Source organism: Furipterus horrens, unplaced genomic scaffold (assembly GCF_987537825.1).
Source record: "Furipterus horrens unplaced genomic scaffold, mFurHor1.1.pri manual_scaffold_10, whole genome shotgun sequence".
Classification (NCBI taxonomy): domain Eukaryota; kingdom Metazoa; phylum Chordata; class Mammalia; order Chiroptera; family Furipteridae; genus Furipterus; species Furipterus horrens.
In genome coordinates, this window is record NW_028327180.1 from 12,421,470 (window position 1) to 12,430,400 (window position 8,931).

The window sequence follows — 8,931 nt, forward strand, 5'->3', positions numbered from 1 at the left end:
AAAAACACAGTTTAGGTTAAACATAATGCTACATGCAAATGTTTTATGATTTTTTTTGACTTCTCATTATTTCTGCTGTCACCATGTAATATGGAAAATAGAGATATATTTATTTCAAGACTTATTGTGGTTGATTCTATGTGTTTTTTAAAATAATTAATTAGATTATGCAATAAACACCTATTGATCCCTCTGTATAGCTTTACATATTTATATTAGAAAAAAGAAATATGTGATCTCAATTTGCTAGTCTTTATTTTTAGTCTTTAGAAAATGAATACTGGAGTCAAACCATAGAAAATTCTTTAAAAAGATAAGAGCAAGAGTTGTGATTTATGAAAACAAAAATGTCATTTTAACTATAACATAATTACAGAGAAAACATCAAATAGAAGGAATCAATAACCTGAAAGACTGAAAGAGCTTTTCTCTTAACCTTTCTCTCTTACTCAAGAAAACCGATTTCATTTCTCTTGTCACCACAATGCCTGCTCTGTCTGCTCTAAACTGTGGGGTGTCTGCTGCCACACAGAAGCTGGGTACCATTCTATGACCCAGAGTGGTCAGGTCCCGGTGGGGATCACGCCCTGCGAGGGTTTAGTTTGTCCACACAATGCCTCGTTTTTTGCAGAGAAAAAGAAAATTTGGGGGAATTCGCTGTTATTGAACGCAGGGACACTCAGAAGGATAGGCGCCAAGCAGCCCCGCAGAGGAAGCCTTGACCTACCTCATCTTCCTTTGGCCTTGGCTAATAATATACTCTTATCTGATGACTGAGCAAGCTTAGATGTCCATATCTTTAGTTTGTGTTAAATCTAAACCCTGGCGGACTTCCTTATTTTCTACCCCACTAATGCATGGCATGGTTCACTGCTCTGACTTCACCCTGGCACCCTGGTTATGGTAGTGAACACTGGCTCATGCCACTGTTTGCAAGTGTCCTCTTCTGTGTTGGACCCGAATGCCAGAAACAGTCTCCCAGTGTTGGCTGGGGTCGGGGGGATGTATACCTACATATTTATGTGTATGTGTATGTGTGTATGTGTATGTGCATGGATATGCATGTGCATATAAATAAAATGGTGTGCTCTGACCTGGAACACGGGATGACAACGGCACCGGGAGTTAATTGCTCTTTGCACACACTCTAAGGGACTCAAGGAGGAAATCTTCTCCGCCTCTCCAGACAGTCTGGGGTTATTTAGGGTAACAAGTGTTCTGGCTCAGTGGTTCCCAGACCTGCTTATCACTAAAGTCATCTAAGTGCTAGTTAAAAATACAGATTCCTGAATCTTCCTCAAGAGCTTCCGTTTGGGGTGTTCTGGGATACAGCTGAGGTTTCCATATTTCTAATGTGCGCCCCAAAGGTGACTTTGCGATGGGACATGTTTGGGAAACATTGCTCTACCTACTGCCAGGGTCTAATAAGTTTACACCATATGCACGCGCAGTCTTTTGGGACTGTTTTCATTATTTTCTACATGACTTACCTGATTTTAACAATAACCCCAACAGAAGAAGATGTAGTTCATGCACCTGCCACTATCATTTAGTGCACCTCTCTATTCCTTAGCCACTCTGAGCCTCATTTTTGAAACCTGAAATATGGAGACAATACTAACCATACCATCTACACACAAGGGATTTTTAGAGAATGTCATAAACTCATGCCTATAAGACAGTTAGCATAAGACTTAGAACAGAGTAAGCCTACAATATTAGGCGTGATTATTATATGATAGAACTGTGTTTTGCTTGCCTAATGTGATAGATTATTTAGAAAAATGTTGCCGTTATTCTCCTTCCTGTCTTAAGTGTCTACACAGTTTGGCATTGCTGTAACTCCCATTAGGAGATAGAGCTTGTTTTCCCTACACTGAAATTCCATACTCTTGTCAATTGCTCTGACCAATTGAGTGTGGTGGCAGAAGTGAGGTTCTGCTGGACTGAGCCTAGGCTTCAGGGGTCCTGTTAACTTTTTTTTTATGAACAAGCTCACACTAGCTGGAAGATGGCCTCTTCTTGTGAAAGTATCAGACTTTGGTAAAACCCAGCAATTCCAATGAAGTTGGGGTTTGGAGTCACACAGAATTGGGTTTGAATATCCACTCTATTATTTATTGATTTTGGGCAAGGTACTTGACAATTTCAGCCTCAGTTTCCTTGTCTCTATACTTAATATTTGTGAAATGTAAGTAAAATAGCACAAATGAGATACCTAGAGAAAATGATAAGCAATTCTTTCTTTATTTAAAGATTTTTATTATTATTCTATTATAGTTGTCCCAGTTTTTCCCCATTTTCCCTCCTCTGTCCACCCACCCACAGTTGGTCCCCACGCCATTGTCTGTGTCCGTGGGTCATTCATACATGTTCTTTGACTATTTGACTAGTCTCTTCCCCTTCTTCCACCATTATCCCCTCCCCTCTCTCCTCTGATCACTGTCAGTCTGTTCCATGTCTCCACGCCTCTGGTTCTGATAAATAATTAATTCTCTCCCCACTGCTCTTGTACTGCTGTCTCCTGTTAGTCTGGTTCTGCTTCTGAGCAGTATCTTTCTGCTTCATAATGTTAAGTACGTGACACCAGAATTAATGAAATTATGTTACAAAAGACACATTTTATCTATGGGGTACGGGAATACATTCAGTTATATGCTTTATTATAAAAACTCTAAGATACATTGAAAAATTCATTTCCTTTTTTACCATGAATATATTTAAAATTTTTTTAATTGTATTTTTTCCATTACCATTTAGTCCCCTTATACCCACCTCACCCCGACAATCCCCAGGCTGTTGTCCATGTTCCTGAATCATTTCCTCAGTCCCTCCGTCCCTGATCCTGCCCCTGTCAGCTGTCAGCCTGCCCTCCAACTAGGAGTCTGTCTCTATTTTGCTTGTTAGTTCAGTCTGTTCATTAGATTTCACATAGGAGTGAAATCATTTCTTTTTTAAAACAACAAGAAATAAGACAAAGTGATAGACCTCGTAGAGTTCACATTCTTGTTGTGAAGGCAGGCAATCTATTTATAAAATTGTAGACCAAAGAAATAAAATTAGGCTTGTTGGGGGTGGGGGGTCTCTCCACAAACCCGTAAGCCTCAGAAACAGCCTTGTCATTTACCTAAAACATGGACTAGATGACAAGGTTGGGGAAAGTAGCACCGTATCTTCTATTTATAATTGTCAGCATGTGACTAGTTCGTACTGACCACAGGCCGAGTGAAACAGAGCGGTTCTCTTTTCAACGCATCCCTCGGTGCTGATGAATTATGAATGTGAAGTGAGGAGCCTGTCTTAGGATGTTAATGCTATATCTCAAGGAAGCAAGAGAAAAAGCTCTGACCTTTAGGAACACAGTGACTGTACGGGGAACCGGTCCTCCAGGCACCCACCCTGAAAAGTGCGTTCTTATTGAAACACCACAGAGACGAGGTACCCTCTTAAATTAAATGGTAGTCATGTCTCCCTTATAAAAATTGCGGAAATATGCTTGGACTATAAAAGAGTCCAACTGTGCAAGGAGCTACACAGGCAAGGGGAGATATTATTTTCCTGAGTGCCAATGGAACATCAAACAAGCACATTTTAAGTATGTAGAAATCTGGCAGTTTGTAGCATCTGATTCTGGGTGCTCTTATTCTTAAATTATATGTAATCACTTTATTACAATGAGTCCGTTTGAATTCATAAGAGACTTTATGTATTCTTAGCAGTTTCTACTAAATTCATTCTGTGGAATATTTTTTCTGACCCCCAGATTAAAATTCATGTGCATTCCATAGCGTTCCCAATCACTTGGAGATGATAAAAATCTCCTGTTTTAGGTGTAGAAAGTCCTGTCAGGTTAACGCTCACATCCATCACATAATGTTACCTTACCTGACCATTTATTACAATTTCGAAGCTCACCTCACCTCCACCCCAGCATTTCATAATCTCCTCTGAGCTGGTTTTTTCTGTCTTCTAATAAATAATTTACTGATTGTATTTATTTTATGTCTTCCTTTACTAGTAAGTTCCTTGAGAAGGAAAACTCTGATTCCAAAAAACCTCCGCTGCCTTGCGGCATACCTCTTCAGGGGAAAGGCTAAGGGAGTAAACCCTGACAGAAAATCTGGAGCCGGAGTCCCTAAGGCGGTTTGACGTTGTAGTCAACACCGGCAACTCCTGCGGCGCACCTGAAGCCAAGCTGTATTGACTCCGTCTTTCCCTTGGATCCCTCAGCTGCGAAGAGAGGGGGGGTCTGCTGCATGGGCAACAGCAGACCCTCCATATCACCCTGCCCAGGCTCTGTAGCTTCAGCTTCACTGGAGAGGACACTCCAGCGTCATCGCAAGATGTCGATTCAACACGGGAGGAGACAGATACCGTGTCACTCCCGAGTCGGACTGCACAACCATTCTCGGCGGTGCAGATAGACACTTAAGAAGCTACACCATCGTCTCTTGAGATGGACGGCTGCCGACGAAGTTCCTTGAGGTCAAGGACTCTTGTTTTTCTGCATGTCTGGGTGCTGTTTACTGAAGGATTTCTTGAACCTAAAACATTGGTGAGCACATATTTGTTGAAAGGGAGAGTGCATCAGAAGTCCAGATTCTCATTCAGTTTAAATCCTGTTTCCTTTTCCAGGGTGGGATCCCCTTAGGGGGGACACTGTGATGGACAAAGACGTTGAGGGCAGCTTCTGTATTCTTCCCTCCCTTACTTCCCCCCATGAGAATCAGCTGCTACTTGTGGCTGCAAGAGGCAGGATAGGAGGTAAGGGAATACAAAATGTCCTTTGGTTATAATTTGTCATCAGGCACAATTGAATCACAATTGTGACAGGTGCACCATTTGCTAATACTCTTCTGTGTGGCATGGTTTGTGGGTTATTAGGAGATGCCACATTCCTGAAGCTCTCTTACCTCCACGACACAGGTGATGCCCTGACCAGTAGATAGGCTGCTTGTGACGTTACTTAGCTTCTGCTTTCAAATATTTTATTTTCTGTGCTTCAAATTAAAGTAATATGAGCTTGTTAGAACCAGTAAAATATTTATATAACATAAAGGTTTCTATAGGGAAAACAAAACCCTTCCCTTTGTCCTCTAAGTAAAGAAAATCAATACTAGTAACCATTTTCTATAGCTTTCTCCTTGTTTGTATATATACATACAAACGTACACGCAGATACGGAATTTGTGTGTGTGTATTTATTTTCAACTTAAAACTATTCTCTGCTCATTACACTGATAAATTGTACCTGGAGTGGTTCTACCATTTTTTTCCCCTAATGTCTTCATTCAGATAAAACCAGCGTGCTGAACAAGCATGATTAATGACATAATCAAACAACCTTTGCTTTTTGTCTCCTGTCCCTCACTCCTTTTTATCATTTTCTTAGGACGTTTAATCTTTCCTGGCCCCTGGATGAAAATTAAGGTCACTTTAAGTCTCAAATGCAGACTTAATGGGATAAATATAATGTCCATTCCTAGATATTAATCAGATATTCAGAATTGAGTTAACATTAAAGTTTTCTTCACTTTCCCTGTTCGAGTCCACCTGATTACTTAATTTTAATGTAAGTTTTGAATCTAGATGGAATTACTGCATATCGTGGGAGAACGCTGCCAAGCAGGATCCGACGTGCGGTGGCACCTGGGGACAGGTGACAGCAAGCTGAAACTGTCGGAACAGACTTTTACATGGCAAGTGGGGTGAGGAAATCTAGGTTTCCTGCATTTCCTAGGGATTGGCTTATTTGAGCAACCACACAGTTTCTAGAGCATAGAAGCTGTACCTACTTGTGGGGTACCTGCTCCAGGGGGTAACTGGGCTGTGGGCCTCATAACTGGATAGCATGGGAAGTGGTTTTGGGGGCAACTTAGCAAACTGCCCACAAAGGGGAATTGGGAGTCCTGGCCACAACTTCAATACTGGGTCATGACAGCGCTTGTGAAAGATTATATTACCAGAGACAACGGCTTTCCCACCCAGCAGGGCCAAGCACGAGTGGGAGATTTCAGGTTCGGACTTGGGCGCCTCTGCCCCTAGGCAGGGTGAGCAGGGCTTTTGCTGGAGGAGGCCAGCGGTGTGATTTTGGCATCAGACTGTGGGTCCTATAGACCCGCTTCTCTGGGCCTCCTACAGAATCTCCGGGAGAAAGCAGACCTGGCTCGTGCAGGGACGGAGGCTGGCAGGTTCCACCATCTGCAGGATGAGTCAGCAAGGTAGAGAGACCCAGGAGAGCCACGGTCTGATTCCAGCCGAGCCCAGTTGTCAGAGCTGATGGTGTAATTCTAGTCTGAAAGCCAGCAGGCTCAAGACCCAGGAAGAGGCAAAATCTTAGTAGAGTGTGGAAGCAGGGGGGAAAAAACCTCCAATGTTCCAGCTCAAAGGCCCTCAGGCAGAAAAGATTCTTTCTTAGGTGGGGGAGAGCCAGCCTTTTGTTCTATGCAGGCCATCAACTGACTGGACAAGGTGTGCCCACGTTGGGAAGGGCAATCTGCTTTACTCAGTTTACTGATAGTAATGTTAATCTCGTCCAGAAACACTCATCACAACACCGAGAATAATGTTTGACCAGATATCTGGACCCGATGGCCCAGTCAAGTTGACACATAAAGTTAATCGTCACACATTGTTTGATGTATTTAGTTTTTGTTTACTAGAGTAGCTTCTGTAAATTCTTCTGATTTTTACTTAAAATCTTAACTGATACAAGTACTATTTTAAATTTAATATTTAATCTTTCATCTTTAATAATGCAAGTATTTAAGTTTAACATGATGTACACATCTCTGAGAAATTTTTGATATGTAATATATTTTTAATAATCATTTCCCTCTTTTATTATTTTTAGATAATTTGCTCTTTTAAATTTAAATTACTCTTTGATTCAATCACTATTCCAAAGTTAGTTTTATGATTCTTATGTTATAAAAGCTTTTCCCTAAACCTTATATCTAGTTAAGATTAGAGCATTGATCTGTAAGATTTTTGAATTTACGTTTTTTTGTGTCTAAGTTGGTAAACAGAATTTTTAGAAGCTCAGTGAACATACACAAAGTACCTTTTATTCAAGTTATTTAAAGTTCTATATAATATCACTAGGAAGTATTACTTATTTTTCATTTATAATGTCTGTCCTAGGGCTGCGTCCTCGCGCCTACGCTGTTCGGAATCTTCTTCTCCATGCTCCTCCAATACGCCTTTAAGGACTGCAGCGAGGGTGTCTTCATTCACACCAGATCCGATGGCAAGCTCTACAACCTGGCCCGTCTACGAGCCAAGACCAAAGTCAAAGGGGTGCTCATCCGTGAGATGCTCTTCGCCGACGACGCAGCTTTGACATCACACTCCGAAGAGGGACTCCAGCAGCTAGTCACTTGCCTTTCCCACGCATGCAAGGAGTTCGGACTAGCCATCAGCCTGACGAAGACGAATGTTATGGCTCAAGGCACGGGGACTCCCCCATGCATCACCATCGACGGATACACCCTGGAGGTTGTCAACGACTTCACTTACCTCGGGTCCACCATCTCGAGCTCTCTGTCAGTCGACTTGGAGGTCAACCGGAGAATCGCCAGGGCAGCCACAGTTATGGCCAGACTGAACCGGCGAGCGTGGAACAATTCCAGCCTCACTGAGAAAACCAGACTGCGCATCTACCAAGCCTGCGTACTCAGCACTCTCCTCTATGGCAGCGAGACGTGGACCACCTACGCAAGGCACGAAAGGAAACTCAACAGCTTCCACATGAGGTGCCTGCGACGCGTCCTGCATGTCGCCTGGCAGGATAAGGTCCCCAACACCGAGGTGCTGAAGCGAGCCAACATGAGCAGTTTGCATGCAGTTCTTAGCGAGAGACGCCTCAGGTGGCTCGGCCATGTCAAAAGAATGGATGCAGGCCGTATCCCCAAAGACCTCCTCTACGGCGAGCTAGCAGAAGGCAAGAGGATGACAGGGCGCCCAAAACTGCGGTTCAAAGACATCTGCAAAAAGGACATGACACAATGCTCCATCAATCTCAACACGTGGGAAGTTCAAGCAGACGACCGCCTAGCCTGGAGGCTCGCGGTCAGGCAAGGTACATCACGCGCGGAGGCTGCGCGCAACGAGGAGGCGGTCCAGAAAAGATCGAGGCGGAAGCAGCGTCAGCAGCAGCAACAACAGCCATCTGCCTTCACCTGTACCAAGTGCGGCAGGGATTGTCACTCCCGAATCGGACTGCACAGCCATTCTCGGCGGTGCAGATAGACTCTCAGGAAGCTACGCCATCGTCTCTCGAGACGGACGGCTGCCGACGACGAATGTCTGTCCTATTTTTAAAGAACATGAAATCTATTTTTTTAATAAGTTCTTTTTGCTTTTTATTTTTATTTTTAATTTTTAAAGATTTTATTTATTTCTCGAGAGAGGGGACGGGAGGGAGAGAAACATCAATGTGTGCTTGCCTCTTGCGTGCCTGCACTGGGGACCTGGCCCGCAACCCAGGCATGAACCCTGACTGGGAATCAAACCAGCAACCCTTTGTTTCACAGGCAAATGCTCAATCCACTGAGCCACACCAGTCAGGGCCCTTTTTACTTTTTAAATGGTTTTTATTTTATACAATTATAGGGTTTATTCAAATGTGTAATATTTTTCATAAATTTTACATTTTAATATCTCTATTCTGGTAAGTGAATTTAACCTTAACTCCTCCCTGTATATTAATATTGCCATTTCTCCTTTTTTCAGTGATTACAACTGCATTTGAATGATATCTCTTCAACCCAAATTTAATACTTTGTTCTCTAAAAAAATATTATTTTAAAATGTAAGTATTAATTTGCCTTTTAAAAGGAACTACTAGCTACATTAATTAATTTGCTTGTTTTTAGTTCTTACATGTTATTTTGTATGTATTTATTTTTACTTAATTATTTTTTCTTATTT